Consider the following 18,705-nt stretch of genomic DNA (forward strand, 5'->3'; position numbering starts at 1 on the left):
TATATTGGGCTACATTGGGCTATATATTTTTTTTAGAGCCCAAATGTAGCCCAATGTAGCCCAATGTAGCCCAATGTAGCCCAATGTAGCCCAAAGATGGCCACCAGAGACAAAAAAAAAACAAATGTAGCCCAAATATCAGCCAGATGTAGCCCAACTATAGCCCAGTGACAGAATGTCCCAGAGTGTTCTAAAGAACAACCAGAGCGCTAACAGTCTTACTTATGACAAAAGTATGGCACACCTGAAGTCATCTTGATTGGAATAAAGTGTTAACACTTAAAACATTTAAACTGCAAAGGAACAAAATGAGGGGGTTCATGTTGCCATAGAAATTATGATTAGTGCTGAAGAAAGAAAAATGAGGGCACATTTTGAGTGACTTCTCAAATCCTCTTATATTTCATTAAAAAAATTTTGATATGCAGTCTCCCAAGATGGCCACCAGAGACAAAAGAGCCCAAATGTAGCCCAAATATCAGCCAGATGTAGCCCAACTATAGCCCAATGACAGAATGTGCCAGAGTGTTCTAAAGAACAACTAGAACGCTAACAGTCTTACTTATGACAAAAGTATGGCACACCTGAAGTCATCTTGATTGGAATAAAGTGGTAACACTTAATACATTTAATTTGAAAAGGAACAAAATGAGGGGTTTCATTTTGCCATAGAAATGTTATATATATATATATATATATATTACCTGCTGGCGGTCGCCAGTAGGTATATATAGTTAGGATTTTTTTGAATAGGGATTTCTGAAAATTCTATGTTGAATAACTTTGGCGTTGATGGACGGAATTGCCTGAAATTTTCAGGAAAATGGCACATTTTGTATCTGAGCGTCCCCTGAAAGTTTGGGGGGGTTTCGTCAAGCGGGGGCTGAGAAAAAAGGGGGGTCCCAAAACGTGTTTTTAACATTGAGTATTCCATAGGGCGGTTGGACTCACTTTTAGCTCGAACGGCTGAATGGATTTCTATGAAACTTGGCAAAATTGTAGAGACTGTTTGCCCGATGTGCCTTTGCTAGGTCTCAAGATATGTGCTCCAGTGGATTTTGAGAAATTAACGTTCAAAAAAATATATATATCTGTGACAGCGTCCCGGTTAGCGCCCCGGTTCGCGTACCAGACGCGTAACGGAACTTCGCGAGGAGACTGGTCAACATTCTAAACAGTCCGGAGCGGCCGCCATCTTGTCTCTCGGTAGGATCGAGAGACTTGAGGTGGAAATAAATGAAGGGGGAAATGAATGAAAGGGGGCAAGGTAGACCCCTCCTGACCCCCTAGGATTGATGTGGGGGCTATTAAAGGGCCCCGCGGGGCAAAAAAATAAAAGAATTTTTTTTTCGATTTTTCGCGGTGGAAGCGCTACCCGGTACGGGAACCGGGTAGCTCACCGGTAGCGTAAAGGGAGTCCACCATCTTGTGTTTCGGACGAATTTAGTCACAAGATGGAGGATAAACAATGTTGGGAATGGGTATAAGGGGGCACGGGAGACATATCCTGACCCCCTAGGTTTTCTGAGGGTGGCTGAGGAGGCCCATATATGTAAAAAAAAAAACCCTTTTTTTTCAAATTTTTGCACGGTTAGCGCCCGGTCCGCGCACCGGGTAGCGTTCCGGAAAGCGTAACAAGGGGAAAACCAAGGGAAATAGTAAAATAATATTTTAGAGTGCTTTGAGGTAGGGTAGCTCTGAATAGAGCTGTTCTGTTGTGTGGGTGATGTAAGTACCAACATGTAGGTACCAATGAAGAGTCTAAAATTCAATGTACACTGTCTCCTCTGTAGATATTTTGTATGTTCTAATATGGGTTATTTAAATGTAAATGTGTTGAAAAGCACTTCATGCTTTAAAGCAATTGTATTTTTGAACTGATTGTTCTTTCCTTTTAGTCCTCCTCTTTGGGTTTTTTTCCACACACTCTTCTTCAGCATGATAGTTGATAAACTCGTTCCCTCAAAAAATTTATATACATAAAAAAATTATATTAAATACATATAAAATATATTTTTCCTTTACAAGAAGAATACATTTTACAGCTTTTGATATTTGCTATTAAAAAAACATTGAAATTCACTGAAAAAACCATAGGTTATAGACCATATATAGTTAGGAATTAGCATTTACAAAACCTTGAAAATTCACTGAAAAAACCATAGGTTATAGACCATATATAGTTAGGAGTTAGCATTTACAAAACCTTATTTTACTCACACAAAACCATTGAAATTCGCATATATAGTTAGTTGCACTAACTATATATCGCGCACCCGCAATCCACTGCTGATCATGTCACATATTACATCATTCATGACATGATCAGTGACATCACTGATGACATCTCAAATGACATCACTGATGACATCACTGATGACAACATCCAGTGACTGTATGTTTCTGTAAAGTTAGAATATGTCTTACATATTTAAGAATGAGTGGATGTATAAGTGTCTGGATGAAGGATTTAGTAGGTGCATGACTGACTGTATAAGTGATTGATTAAATGTGTCTCACTGAGTGCATGGGTTAGTGACTAAACTGTCTTAATTTGTGCATCATTATGTCTGTTGTTCTGTAAACTGCTGCATGTGTTGATCAGTAGCTATATGAGTAACTATATGGGTTATTGATTGGTTGCCCAAGTATTTGTATGGGAGACTGAGTGTGTGTGTGGGTGGCTGGGAGGTGTATGACTCTGTGCATAGATGTGTGAGCAGTTGATTCACTAGATGTATGAGTTCAAAAGTGCATGTGGAAACAGCTGTATGGGCGGTTGACTGTGTGCATGAGTGTATTGGTGAGTGAATGGATATCTCAGTGCTACATGTCAAAGTAAGTACATATGTAAAACACAGTACATGTGAGAGTTGACATATATAAATAACTGTGCATAAGAGCCAGTGAATGTGTGAGTGGCTGTATGGATCATTGTGAACTTGTATCAGGGATTGTATAAGAGAGTAAATATGTGTTAGTATATGTTTGTATAAGTAGGGTGTGTATAACTGTATAGTTGAGAAAATGGAGGTGTGATTGATTCTTTGCATGACTGACTAGGTGTGTGAGTAACTCCATGGATGAGTGACAGTCTGTGAGTGTCTGTTTACACTGAGTGTATATAAGGTTATATTAGAGTCTGAAGAGGTTCATCGTATAATCACATGAATGATGTCATCAGTGATGTGATCAGTAATGTCAAATGAGATGTCATCAGTGATGTCATCAGTGATGTCATTTGAGATGTCATCAGTGATGTCATCATTGATGTCATTTGAGATTTCATCAGTGATGTCATCAGTGATGTCACTGACCATGTCATGAATGATGTAATATGTGACATGATCAGCAGTGGATTGCAGGTGCGCGATATATAGTTAGTGCAACTAACTATATATGCGAATTTCAATGGTTTTGTGTGAGTAAAATAAGGTTTTGTAAATGCTAACTCCTAACTATATATGGTCTATAACCTATGGTTTTTTCAGTGAATTTTCAAGGTTTTGTAAATGCTAATTCCTAACTATATATGGTCTATAACCTATGGTTTTTTCAGTGCATATATATATATATATTCATATTCACGCAGCAAGAAAACAAGCCCTCCAGTCGGACATCAGGTAAGCAGATTTATTCCTCCAACAGGCAAAATAAGGTTGTATAGAAAAATCAGCACCCGCAGTCCCTCTTCGCTGTTTAAGACTCCAGTGCATTTAAACCTCAATGGAACTGCCCCTCGTACTTTGCATATGATTAAGACCACCGTGAGGGTCGAAACCGGTAATGCTTTGTCTGTTAGAGGAATAAATCTGCGTACCTGATGTCCAACTGGAGGGCTCATTTTTTTTGCTGCATGCTGCGTGAAAGTCGTGTGTTGTATATTGGCAGTGACATCCCCTACAAGCCCCGACTCGCTAGGAAGCTCTCCTTTCTCGTCACATCGCATATGGATTCATAGTTAACGGGAGCCCGCCGGCTGCACAGACATTGTTTAGGAGGATTTAGCCAAGTTGGTGCCACTGGAGAACACGGGAGGCACTGCCACTGATTTTCTGGGAGATTTCTCTTCATTGGAAGTGCAGCCAGAGTTTGTGGGAGTCATTTACTCCTGCACAGTCAGACACAGCTAAATAATCGTACAGGTGGCCACATTGTTCATCTGGACAATGAGCACTTGATGGGCAGCGCCTTGAAGTTGAGGTGAGAAATAATTGCCCCGTAGCCCAACATGGAACTGTTCCTCATGAGACCATGGGTGGCCTTTAAATTTCATTTCTGCTTACTAAGGCACAAAACTGTAAGGTTTTATAAAAGAAGGACTTTACGGAGCATTGAAAGACATCAATGGTGCATGATGGCCGTTATAGTCCAAGTGTTACCAGGATTTCAAACCAGGGTCTTCAAACTTGAACATTATACAATGGAGAGCATTAGCCACAGTATTTGAAGAGTACTACAAAAATATAAGACTACCTGGTCATTGATATTTGTAAAATAAGGTTGTATTGAAAAATCAGCACCCGCAGTCCCTCTTCACTGTTTAAGACTCCAGTGTATTTAAACCTCAATGGAACTGGGGTGACCAACCGTTCGTAAATTTCACGGACAGTCCGTAATTTCGGTTGTCTGTCCGTTGTCCTTGAAGGATTCTTTAACGGACGCCATTTGTCCGTAATTTTAACCGGGCACCGGTCACACCACCCTAAAGCCGGCACAGCTTCCATCCACCTCCCATCTTCACTCCAATGCGGTACCAAAGCTCAGATAACCAGAAGCATTGGAGAGGCACAGCGGGATGGCAACCCTCACACCTCCAGCCCTCGATGAGCTGTTAAGAGGTGCTTGAAGGTGACTGAGAGGGAGGGGCTGCAGCTTCAGGAGCAGGGGCATCTATTAAGATGCAAACAGCCCTGAATGTGCCATGTATCTGCAATTTAGCGGGGCTTCACACATTCCCTTTCTGCCCAGGGCCCCAAACATCCTAGAACTGGCCCTGATTACACCGAGGCAGCACATGGTTCTCTTCAAAGAGTTTAATTACTGTCACTAAATTGTAAGCAAACCTTGGTTCTTCAAACATGCAGTCTATAATGTAATAAAACAAAGAAATAGCACAATCGCACCCACACTGATTAACAAAGTATTGAGGACAATCAGCCTATCAGTTCTCTTGGAGTATCTCCTTTAAGCACTGTACATCACAGTGGGGGATGGGAAAACTAACATTTTGGAAAGAGAGCCTTTCTTCTCGTTCAGGAGGGGGGGGGAGCCCTATCCCACCCTGGAACAGACCAAGATGATACTAGAATACTGCATACCCACCCCTGTGCCCACCCTGGTGGATCCTGTTCCCCCTCATGTGATGGCTACTGCCTCCCCCAGTGATGGCTCCTGTCCCCCCCATGTGGTGGCCCCTGCCCCCCCACCTGTGTTGGCTCCTGTCCCCCCCCTGTTTTGGATCATGTCTTCACCCTGGGTGGCTTCTGTCCCATTCTTGGAATGGCTCCTGTAGCGAGGGTGAAGTTCTTGATGGGCCACTTCTCAAAAAGGCTCAGCTCAAAATTAATATGAAAAGGTGGGCGAGTGAGTAAGTGAAGGGATGGGTGGATGGCTGGATGAATTAGTGAAAGGGAGAATGGATGAATAAAAGATTGAATAGATGGATAATGAGAGAGGATGGATGGATTAATGAGTGAGTGGAAGGATGGATGAGAGAAAAGGTAAATAGCTAGATGTATGGGTGGAAGGGTAGCTAGATGGGTAAATGGATGAATGAGTTAAAGGATGGATGAGTGAAACGATGTATGAGTGAAAGGATGGATGAGTGAAAAAGTGGATGATGAGTGAGTGGGTGGATGGATGAGTGAATTGATTGATGGATTGATGAATTGATAAGTGCAAGGGTGAATGGGTGGACGTATGAGTGAAAGGGTGGATGTAAGGATGGATGAGAGAGTGAAAGAGAGGGTAGATGGACAAAAGGATGAATAGATGAATGAAGGAGTGAAAGGATAGATGGATTATAAAAAGGATGGATGAGTGATAGGGTCAATTGATGGATTCATGAGTGGATGAGTAGATGGATGGATGGGTGGGTGGATGGAAGGAAGGATGTCTAAGTGAAATGGTCAATGGAGAGAGAAAGGGAGGTTAGGTGGATGACTGAAAGGGTGGATGGGTGGAAGGATGAGTGACTAGGTGGAGGGATGAGTAAATGAAAGGATGGCTGGTTGGGTGAAAGGGCAAATGGCTGGATGGATGAGTGAATGGATGATGGGAAGAAGAGTGGATGGATAAGTGTACAGATGGATAGGGTGAAAGGGTGGATGGATGGATAATGGATGGATGAGTGAAAGAATGGATGAAGGGATGGATGAGTGAACTGATAGATGGAAGGATACATGATGGATAGATTTGCAAATGGTTGAATATGTTTGGTTATGGCTGGGCTTTCTTATATGCTATTGCGCAACCTCCTCTGATGTGTCTGTAAAACTTACCTATTGTCCTGAAGTTTTGTCCTGAATTTCGACCTCCTGTCCTGAATTTGTGTCCTGAATTTTGACCCTTTGTCCTGAATTTTTACACTCACCGTCCTGAATTTGCACCAATGCCAGTTGGTCACCCTAAATCGAACTGCCCCTCATACTTTGCATATGATTAAGACCACTGTGAGGGTCAAAACTGGTAATGCTTTGCCTGTTGGAGGAATAAATCTGCTTACCTGATGTCCGACTGGAGGGCTTGTTTACTCACTGCATGCTGCGTGAAAGTTGTGTGTTGCATATTGGCCGTGAAGTCGCCTACAAGCCCCAACTCGCTAGGAAGAGCTCCCTTCTCATCACATCTCATATGGATTCATGTTTAACGGGAGCCCGCCGGCTGCACAGACATTGTTTAGGCAGATTTAGCCAAGTTGTTGCCACTGGAGAACAAGGAAGGCACTGCCACTGATTTTCTGGGAGGCCTGCCGGCCGGAGATTTCTCTTAATTGGAAGTGCAGCCAGAGTTTGTTGGAGTCATTGATTCTGCACAGTCGAACACAGCTAAATAATCTTACTGGCCGCTACATTGTTTATCTGGACAATGAGCACTGGATGGGCAGCGCATTGGAACTGAGGTGAGAAATAATTGCCACGTAGCCCAACATGGAACTGTTCCTCATGAGGCCAGGGGTGGCGTTTGAATTTCATTTTTGCTTACTAAGGCACAAGACTGTCAGGTTTTATAAAAGAGGGACATTACGGAGCATTAAGAGACATCAATTGTGCATGATGTGGGTTGTAGTCCGAATGTTACCAGGATTTCAAACCAGGGTCTTCAAACGTGAACATTATACAATGGAGAACATTAGCCCCAGTATTTGAAGAGTACTACAAATAATGTGAGACTACCTGGTCATTGATATTTGTAAAATACGGTTGTACTGAAGAATCAGCACCCGCAGTCCCTCTTAAGACTCTAGTGTATTTAAACCTCAATGGAACTGCCCCTCGTACTTTGCATATGATTAAGACCACAGTGAGGGTCAAAACCGGAAATGCTTTGCCTTTTGGAGGAATACATCTGCTTACCTGTTGTTCAACTAGAGGGCTTGTTTTCTTGCAGCATGCTGCGTGAATGTTGTGTGTTGTTTATTGGTGGTGATGTCGCCTACAAGCCGCGACTCGCTAGGAAGGGCTCCCTTCTCATCACATCTCATATTCACTGAAAAAACCATAGGTTTCACACCTGTTATAGTTAGCTGGAAATTTTACTGACATAAAACCATTGAAATTCCCACGTTATAGTTAGTTGGACTCACTATAACTTGCGCGCCTGCAATGCACTGCTGATGACGTCACATATTACATCACTCATGACATGGTCAGGGCCATCACTCATGACATCACTGATTCAGCCTACTCATGACATCACTGATTCAGCCTACGTTCGCGCCGCGTATGCGCCTACGTTTGTGTTGCGAATGCGCCCTGGAAGCACCTACGTTCGCGCCGCGTATGCGCCCTGGAAGCGCCTACGTTCGCGCCGCGTATGCGTCCCCCGGAAGCGCTCCGGTGCACGCAGAGTCAGCGCGTCAAGTCAAGTGACCTTAAAATAACACTTTTCATTGGTTGCTAACAGTTTTTTTTACAAAGAATGAAATCCCCACCCATTTCCTTCACTTCTTCTTTCACTTTTGTGACTGAAAGACCTGCCTTTTTTCTCTTCGATTTTTTTTGGATAATCATGGCTGCCAGACCATCCAGCAGTGAAGATGAGCCTGAATTCATTGATGAAGAGCCTCCTCAGCCGAAGATCAAAGAGCACTTCATCTGGAACTTTTTTTTCCATACCAGATGACCAGAAGAAGGTCAATGCTCCAAAAGTGGACCGCTAGTAGGTAATATATATATATATATATATATATATATATATATATATATATATATATTCACTGAAAAAACCATAGGTTTCACACCAGTTATAGTTAGCTGGAAATTTTACTGATATAAAACCATTGAAATTCCCACGTTATAGTTAGTCGGACTCACTATAACTTGCGCGTGCAATGCACTGCTGATGACATCACATATTACATCACTCATGACATTGCGGTAAAGTCAATAAGAATAACTCATAATAAATAAGAGGCAAAATCCGTGATATTTGAGGTTTCTCAAAAAGGGTTTTTATTCCTTAAAAAGGAATTGGGTGATTAGCATATTGGCTCGAGCCAAGGTGGCATACCGTTCCGTCACCACGCAGGTTCGGGAAGGGACAGACTGACAGAGTCAATGGTAATATGCGAGTATGCAAGTATGCGACAATACATTATTGACAGGCATTCATATATATAGTCAATGCATTACAGTAAAGGCATTTGCAGGAGGCGTAACAGCTGAGAAGAGAGATAAGAGTGCATATACGTAATACAAAAAGGCGTTACAATAGGCGTGCATGAAGGCGTGAACAAGAACGTCATTTATCATGATGTCACAAGTAGGCGGATCCATGAGTGAATCCGGCAGTGTCAGCAGAAATACATGGCAGAGATGCGCGCGCAGCAGTATGACGTGTAATGTACGTGTAACTTGAGGGGTGAAGGGGGACTTGACATTTAGCCCTACATGTGGAGACAGATGTCTGGATGTCAGATCAACCTAATCCCAAATCGTATCTAGTATCTCATGTTTAAGGAACTGTATTATCTGGAAGGAAAAGGTCTTTCGGACAAGAGGCTATTCTATACTGACTGTGAGTGCGTGTATGAGCGTCTACGTGTCTGCATGAGATGCGAGGGGTGCGAGGGAGGGCATGGGCCTACCATGGAAACAGAGCCATGAATTACTTGCACAGAGACAGTGAGGCCGAGCCCTTTGCTCTGCAGCTGGAAGGATGTTGACATGAAACTACTAGACAGGAATGTATTTTCAAGGAGTGGAGCAGATAATTCGAAGGTTGAATACAGTCTTGGCAGGCAACAGGCTGAGCCAAGCACCGTTAGCCGCACAAGGAGTAAGGCAGAGGTCACGGGTACAGATGCAGGCCCAGGTTTGAGATTCAGAGTCAGAAGGCAGGAAAAAGGCTCGATGGCAGAATTCAGGGCCTACTTCGCCAGAGCTGAAAAACGTGTAAAGTACACTACATAAAGACGTTGGCATGGCATATTTAGGAACGGACTATTTGACCCATTCATGGTGGATCTGAAAGAGGACATGTTAACGTTGGACGCAAATGTATTTGCGTCTTCATAGCTTAAAGTGGAGGGAACATACATGTACTTGTAGCGTGTACACGGAGTCATTGGGGTCTAAGATAGGGGACACAATCGATCACAAAATTTATATTACCTCAACATGGTCAGTGACATCACTCATGACATCACTGATGACACCATCCAGTGAATATGTGTCTTTCTGAAAAATAAATATTAGTGAGTTATGTTTAAATATTTAAATACATATATTAGTGTTTCACTTTGTGTATAAGTGGCTACATGTGTTGATAAGTAGCTACATGCGTATGTATATGGGTTATTTGATATTTTTATTAGTATCAGTATGAGTGTCTATATGGTTTGGTGGGGGTATTACTTAGCACATAGATGCATGAGTGACTGACTCTTTGTTTGTATGTGTTTTGAAGACAGCATATGTACAGGACTGTATGGGTGGATGAGTGTCTATATGTGTTTGTTAGTGAGTGAATGACTGTCTCACTAGTGTCTTTATCAGTAACTACATATGTTTTAATCTAGTATATATGAATATTGATGTATATAAGTGAGTATATGTGAGAGTAAGAGATTGTAAGATTTCCTGTTTAAATAAGTATGTGTTTCTATAAGTGATTGTTTAAGAGAATAAATATGTGTAATTTTCAATAGAAGTAAGGTGGAAGTGTGTGTATAACTCTATATTCAATTAAATGGTTGTTCAATAGTTTATTTGCACGTGTGAATATGTGTGTGAGTAACTTTTGGATGAATGTCGGTGTGTAACAGGATGTATAGGTGTATCTCTTCATATAATGAGTGAGTATATGTATGAGTGACTATATAGAACTGTTGGTGAATGAGTGGATGTGTATATAGATAGTGGAAGTACAGAATTGCTTGTTGTAACTGATATAGGTATGTCCATTTTTTAAAAATGTCAGTTTCTATTTTTGAATATGTGTCTCAAGGGTTACTTTACACTGAGAGGAGGTCTGTCACTGTGTCACAAGGATGGTGTCATCAGTGATGTCATGAGTGATGTCACTGACCATGTCATGAGTGATGTAATATGTGATGTCATCAGCAGTGCATTGCACGCGCAAGTTATAGTGAGTCCGACTAACTATAACGTGGGAATTTCAATGGTTTTATATCAGTAAAATTTCCAGCTAACTATAACTGGTGTGAAACCTATGGTTTTTTCAGTGAATTTAATAGGTTTTTTAAATGCTAATTCCTAACTATAACCGGTGTGAAACCTATGGTTTTTTCAGTGAATTTCATAGGTTTTTTAAATGCTAATTCCTAACTATAACTGGTGTGAAACCTATGGTTTTTTCAGTGAATTTCATAGGTTTTTTTAATGCTAATTCCTAACTATAAGTTTCACTTTATAAATAAGACTGTTAGCACTCTAGTTGTTCTTTTTAACACTCTGGTACATTCTGTCATTGGGCTACAGTTGGGCTACATCTAGTTGAAATTTGGGCTACATTTACAATTTTTGGTCTCTGGTGGCCATCTTTGGGCTACATTGGGCTACTTTGGGCTACATTTGGGCTACATTTTGGCTCTAACATATATTAAGCCCAATGTAGCACAATACATATTTTTCTAAAGTTATTTTTTTTCAAACCACTTCAGAATAGGGCTACCTGTCCCTACAATTATCCCATTTTTTTTTTTTTTGGGGGGAGCGCTCCCGGAGCGCGCCCCGGGGAGCGCCCCGAAAAGCGTATTTCTGAAAAGCGCCCCGGGGCGCGCTCCGGGGAGCGTCCCGTGAGCGCCAATATCGCAAACGAAAACATGATCTGACGTATCGCGTAGCCGCGACCGCGTGATACGCACGGCGTAAGCGCACCCGGAAGTACTCGAGCGAATACGATCGCACAACGTAAACTTCCGACGCGCTTACGCTGCATATATAGTTAGGAATTTGCATTTACAAAACCTTATTTTACTCGCATAAAACCATTGAAATTCCATATATAGTTAGATGCGCTAACTATATATCGCGCACCCGCAATCCACTGCTGATGATGTCACATATTACATCATTCATGACATGGTCAGTGACATCACTGATGACATCACTGATGACAACATCCAGTTACTGTATGTTTCTGTAAAGTTTAAATATGTTTTACATATTGAAGAATGAGTGGATGTATAAGTGTCTGGATAAAGAATTTAGTAGGTGCATGGATGACTGTATGAAAGAGTGATTAAATGTGTCTCACTGAGTGCATGGGTTAGTGACTAAACTGTCTTAATTTGTGCATCAATATGTCTGTTGTTGTGTAAGCTACAGCATGTGTTGATCAGTAGCTATATGAATAACTATATGGGTTATTGATTGGTTGCTCAAGTATTTGTATGGGAGACTGAGTATGTGTGTGGGTGGCTGGGAGGTGTGTCAGTCTGTGCATAGATGTGTAAGCAGTTGATTCACTAGGTGTATGAGTTCAAGAGTGCATGTGGAAACAGCTATATGGGCGGTTGACTGTGCATGGGTGTCTTGGTGAGTGAATGGATATCTCAGTGCTACATGTGCAAGTAAATACGTATGTAAAACACAATACATCTGAGAGTTGACATATATAAATAACTGTGGATTAGAGCCAGTGAATGTGTGAGTGGCTGTATGGATCACTGTGAGCTTGTATCAGGGATTGTATAAGAGAGTAAATATGTGTTAGAATATGTTTGAATAAGTAAAGTATCTATAACTGTATAGTTGAGGAAATGGAGGTGTGATTGATTCTTTCCATGACTGACTAGGTGTGTGAGTAACTCCATGGATGAGTGACAGTCTGTGAGTGTCTGTTTATACTGAGTGTATGTAAGATTATATTAGAGTCTGAAGAGGTTCATTGTATTTTCACATGACTGATGTCATCAGTGATGTCATCAGTGATGTCATTTGAGATGTCATCAGTAATGTCATTTGAGTTGTCATCAGTGATGTCATCAGTGATGTCACTGACCATGTCATGAATGATGTAATATGTGACATCATCAGCAGTGGATTGCGGGTGCGCGATATATAGTTAGCGCATCTAACTATATATGGAATTTCAATGGTTTTATGCGAGGAAAATAAGGTTTTGTAAATGCAAATTCCTAACTATATATGGACTATAACCTATGGTTTTTTCATTGAATTTCAATGGTTTTTTGAAAGCTAATATTTCTATCTATAAAATGTATTCTTCTTTAAATCATAAAATATATTGTACATGTTTCCTTATACATTTAAAAAAAAAAAAATTTGTTCCGCTCCTAGTCCGCGAACTGGTCAGCTTCCCGTTAGCGGAATTCAAAGCCGCGACTTAGTACGCGAGCCGGTAATCGTTGCTTAAGCGTAACTGTTACGTTATCATGACGTTTTGCGTTGTCGCGTAATACGTTTTCCGACGCGCCAAGTTAGCGGACCCGGAAGCGGATTGGATAGCGGCGCAAAGCGCGAAACGTAAAGACAGCAGGTCATGTGACTCGATAATAACACTTTTCATTAGTTCATTTCACTTTTAGTTTCCTAATGATGTAATACTAGGTCATGTGATCTAAAATTAACACTTTTCATTGGTTTAGAACTTTGGCTTTTCCCAAATGATGAAAACCCCTCCTTCTTTCCTCACTCTGACTTTCATCTTGGTGAGAGAAAGACCTTTGTACAATCCAGAGAAATGGCTTCTGTTGTTGCTTCTGGTAGTGTTCCTCCACCACCACCTCCACCTCCTCATGGAAAAAAAGGACCACCTACTCAACCAATCTTTCCACAAGAGGAAGATCAGGAAGAGGAGGAAGAACCTGAATATTTGCCAGAGGAGCCCAGGAGGTACAACAGGAAGGAAAATTTCATATGGCAATTCTTTAAAATTCCACCAGGACAAAAGAAAGTGAACGCCAGATATGTCTTCTGCCGTATCTGTGATGATCGCCTTTCGAGAGGGACGGATAAAAAATATAGTTTTGGGAATTTCACTATGCACAGGCACATGAGCAGGTGGCACCCAAATAACTATAGTGCTGCTCAGCTTCGGGACGAACAACAAAATTCCCCAGCAATAGCCAGAAGATCGGTCGTGCCAGAAGTTTCGGGACCAGAAGCAAGGGAGTTGATCCCGAATATTCAAGTGGACATGGGGGAAGTGAAACAAATGTGCGTGTGGTGCAATCAAACATTATGCTTCCGCGAAAGTAGCATAACTCTCATAATGAGAGCAATCAAAAATCATGCATGTCCAAAACGCCCCAAAAAATAAATTCATCTTTGTTTTTGTTGCTCCTGTTGAGCCCTCTTCGATGAGTCATTTTTGTTTCCCCCCTCCCCCCCAAAAAGTAAAAAAAATACAAAATGTTCAGAAAAAAACAAAAAATATAAAAAATGTTCAGAAAAGTAATAAAAAAATTTAAAACAACAAAAAGTAAAATAAAAGTTCTTTTCAGAACTACCTCCCCATTATTTAAAAAAATTGGTAGAATTCTTTCAACTCTGCCAAGCTCTATTTCTATTAGTTCGCTCCCAGTTCGCACTCCGGTACGCGAACTTTAAGCGCACCAAAAAAAACTTTTTAAAAAAAGGAACAGTAAGTATAAGGAAAGAAAACAGACAGCTATGTTACAAAAAAGACAGCTATAGGGAGTAAAGAAAAGATACTGTGACCCGCAATTCACTTCTGATCATGTCATATATTACATTATTTTTGACATGGTCAGTGACATCATCAGCAGTGGATTGCGAGTAACAGTTTTTTTTGTTTACGTCCTATAGCTGTCTTTTTTGTAACATAACTGTCTGTTTTCTATCCTTAAACTTACTGTTCCTTTTTTTAACGAGATAACAGATATGCCCACTTATTACATCATTCATAACATAGTCAGTGACATCATCAGCAGTGGAATGCAGGTTAAAAAAGTAGAAAACATTTACCTTATAATTCTTGTTAATTTTTAAAGAAAATTTTTCATACATTCAATCTGTAAAAGAGAGAACAAACATTTCCAAAAATATTAAAACATGTATTTAAAAATTAGAAAAAAGAAGGGAAAACATTCAAGAAGAAACACTTTTTAAACAACTTTGAAACTTATAGAAACTCTACTTCTCTACGATCCCTACACAATCCTAAATATATTTATTTTCAACAAACAGTATCTTCATGCTGATGAAATGAGGCCTATTTTGAAATATGATGCTTCTTTTACATTGCTTATGTCTCACAATAGTGATGCCATAACAGCGCAAAAAGAGATGTAAAACCATCATAAAATTGTGTCTAACATTTAAAATTATTGTTTTAGGATGCAAATAAGATGTGTGCTTTCAAGAGCTTTCTTTGAGATGAGGCCTCTTTTCTTTTTTTTTAAAAAAAACAGTTCCCAGAAGTACAGCACTGTAAGCATTAAAATTGACAGTTACAGAAGACTCAGCTTTCCCATATGTACCTCACATTTCTAAATGTATATCATAAGTACAAAAACCATAACAATAAATATACATGTTAAACGGTTTATTTTTGCTGTTCTCAGAATGTATCAAATTTCACTTAAATCAGTGACTTGAAGATATTCATCATGTAACAGCGGGGAAAAAAAAACACAATCAAAATGACTGTGTTTAAAAAACCCATACAACCTAAGAAATCTGATTTCAAAACTCCTTAAAATTAACTTACTTTCAATGACGTCGAAGGATCTCCTATAAACAGCATCCACTCTGTTGTGCTATAAATATTTCCAGCCCGCCACTTTCTGAAAGAAAACCTCCATCGATACGTAAAATATGGAAAGGGGCGACCGAATCGGTCCCCCCGAACTTATGGACGAGTGCCTCGATCCCCCCGGGAAGCCATTTTGGGCGGGAGGCGCGTCTCAGCTGGTATGCCCGAAGCGGCGTAGCTGGGGCGCGCTCGTTCCCGCCCTAGAGTGGGCTGGCCTAGACACCGACGCAGCCAGCCACGCCCTCAGGGGCAGGCAGGGGCGGGTATACGCCCGCCCTGAAGACGGATAAAAAGGGACGCAAGACCAGAAGACATCCTCTTGTTCTTGTGCTCTGAAGCTGCACCTCCTCGCTGCACGTGAGCTCGGGACAGAACGAAGAGCCAATTTTGAGCGTTTTAATCTCTCTCTTTGTCTTTTAGATACTTCGTCGGAAGGATGCCCAAGAAAGGAGCAAAGAGAATGTCGACTGACCAGTTGGTTCGGGCACTCATGAAGGACATGTCCGAAATTAAGAAGCGGTTGGCGGAGCGAGACGGCGAGGAGGGATCGGGGCGTCCACCGGCCGGAGGAAGGCCAAAGAAGCCGAGAAGGGGGCCGGTCGGGGGAGACGTCCCGGTTCCCTGTTCTCCGCTCGAGGCGCCAGCCCCGGTACCGGCCCCGGTACCGGATGAGGGGATTCCGATTCCCGTGATAGTCACCCCGACGCCTGCCGGAGATATGCCTCCCGAGTTGGCGGCACAATTGGCAGCATGGTTGGGGGACAGTAAGGGGGGCGCCATGGCTACCGAAGCGCAAGCTCTCATGAAGCAGTTGCGCGAGAAACATGATACAGCCAAGGTGCCCGCGCCGGATGCGGCGACAGACAAGCCCCAAGGGACGGCAGCAGCGTCCGGTGCAGGTAAGCGGCCATTGCCGATTGCAAGGGATGAGTCAACACCCTCTCGTAGGGAAAGATTGGGGCAACATGTTCCTTTGCCAATAAAGGAAAAGATTTGGGCGGGGGAATACGTTAACATTTTCTCCCTGCTCGTTGATCACTATGAGGTGGAAACTGTTAAGGGTCAAAAGGATCTGATGCATCCGAGTGTTTGGCGCGCAAAAATGGCCGCCTTTAAAGTGAATGAAAATATTGGTAACTGGGGTAACGCTTGGGGAATTTTCACGGCAATTTTGGGGGAACGTAGGCCTGATTTGCTCCCGGAATTTCCAGTATATCAGTCACGAATTATGGGGTACTCGACATCACACCAAGGAAACCAATGGTTTTGTTATGACAATCTTTTCAGGAAAGCGATGGAGCATAACAAAAGTTTAACATGGGACTGTTACGATTCTTTAACATGGAATAAGATGAAAGAGTCGGGAATGTTGAAAGTGCCATTGGTGGGGAGTGTTGTTAGTGAGTCCTCCCGCCAAAACGGGGGGACGCCCTTTCGGTCGGGTACGGGTACGGACGATTACCCGAGACCCGCCGGCAATACAGGAAAGAGGGGGTTCTGTTTCAATTTCAACAGAAGCAAATGTACTAGGCCCCCGGGATCTTGTAAGTTCAAACACGAATGTAGTGGTTGTGGGGCACCCCATCCTGAGTCCTCGTGCAGAGCCAAATCGGGTGAAAATGGGGGGAGAGGAGGCGCTAAACAGGTCTAATATAGTCCGAGGGGCGCCTCTACCAACCCCGATTGATACCCTGGCGATGACTCCCTGGCTCAGCGAATACCCTGATCGTACTTCTGCTGGGGTGCTACGAAACGGTTTTTTATATGGTTTCCGCATCCCGGTGGGTAACTTTCAGGGTGTCGGGACGTGCAAAAATCAACTTTCCGTCTTGCAGCATACCACTGTAGTACAGGATAAGATCCGGAAAGAGGTTAGCCGAGGTCGGGTAGCCGGCCCGTTTCCTGCCCCCCCGGTACCGAACTTTGTTTGTTCTCCTTTAGGGGTGGTCCCCAAGAAGGACCCGGGTGAGTTTCGATTGATTCACAATTTATCGGCCCCTCATGGCCTTTCTGTAAACGATGCAATTAATCCAGAGATATGTTCGGTGCGGTACGCATCATTCGATGAGGCCGTAGCCATTTTGAATCGCCTGGGGCCCGGGACGCTGATGGCGAAATCAGATATCGAGTCAGCGTTCCGTTTGCTCCCGGTATACCCGGATGACCAACGTTTATTGGGATTCATGTTTCAAGGTTTGTATTACATGGACAGGTGTATGCCAATGGGGTGCTCGATATCTTGTGCTTATTTCGAGAAATTCAGTAGTTTTCTGCAATGGGTTTACACGAAGAAAACAGGTTCTCGGAATGTGATGCATTACCTCGATGACTTTCTGTTCCTTGGGGCCGCTGGGGATGATGAATGTGCCCGGGCCTTGACTGAATTTTGTGTTTTAATGAATCAATTTGGCGTGCCGTTGGCACCAGGTAAAACAGTGGGTCCCACGACTTGCCTCGAGTTCCTCGGGATCGAGTTGGACTCTAGTGAGGGTTGTTTTCGTTTACCAGCTTCCAAAGTATCGAAATTCAAGACAGCCTTGCAAATGTGTAGCACTGCATCTAAAGTTACGCTGCATCAATTACAGCAATTGGTGGGGAAGTTGAATTTTGCCTTAAGGGTGATCCCGATGGCCCGCCCCTTCTCCCGGTCGATTGCACAGGCGATGGTCGGCCTAAAGGAGGGTCACCATCGCACAAGGTTATCGGCCGAGGTCCGCCAAGACATGCGTATTTGGTTGGCATTTTTGGCGGATTTCAATGGTCGAGTCGTCTGGAACAAACCGGCCTTGACCTCTGAAGAGCTTGGTCTATGGACCGATTCGGCGGGAAGCATGGGTTTCGGCGCCATCTTCGGCACGAAATGGTCAGCACAAAAGTGGCCAACATGGTGGCACGATGGGGGGCTGACGAGTAATATTGCTTTCCTTGAGCTGTTTCCTATTTTGGTGGCCCTCAGATCCTGGCCCGATGGATTTAAGAATCATTCTGTCATATTCTGGTCTGACAATATGACCGTTGTAGAATGCATTAATAGTCAGGCAGCACGCTGTAAAATGATTTTGAGGCTGCTTAAAGAAATTGTCTTATTGTGTATGCAACTGAACGTGGTATTCAGAGCAAAACATGTCCCGGGGGTGTTGAATCAGGCTGCTGATGCACTGTCTCGTTTTCAAATGCAGGCTTTCTCGGGTTTCCTTCCCTCAGCGGATCCCGAGCCAGCACCCTTTCCCGAAGCTCTCTGGTCTCTCGGTGCCCCGAACTTCGTTACCTCGTGGG

Source organism: Lissotriton vulgaris, chromosome 4_1 (assembly GCF_964263255.1).
Source record: "Lissotriton vulgaris chromosome 4_1, aLisVul1.2, whole genome shotgun sequence".
NCBI lineage: Eukaryota > Metazoa > Chordata > Amphibia > Caudata > Salamandridae > Lissotriton > Lissotriton vulgaris.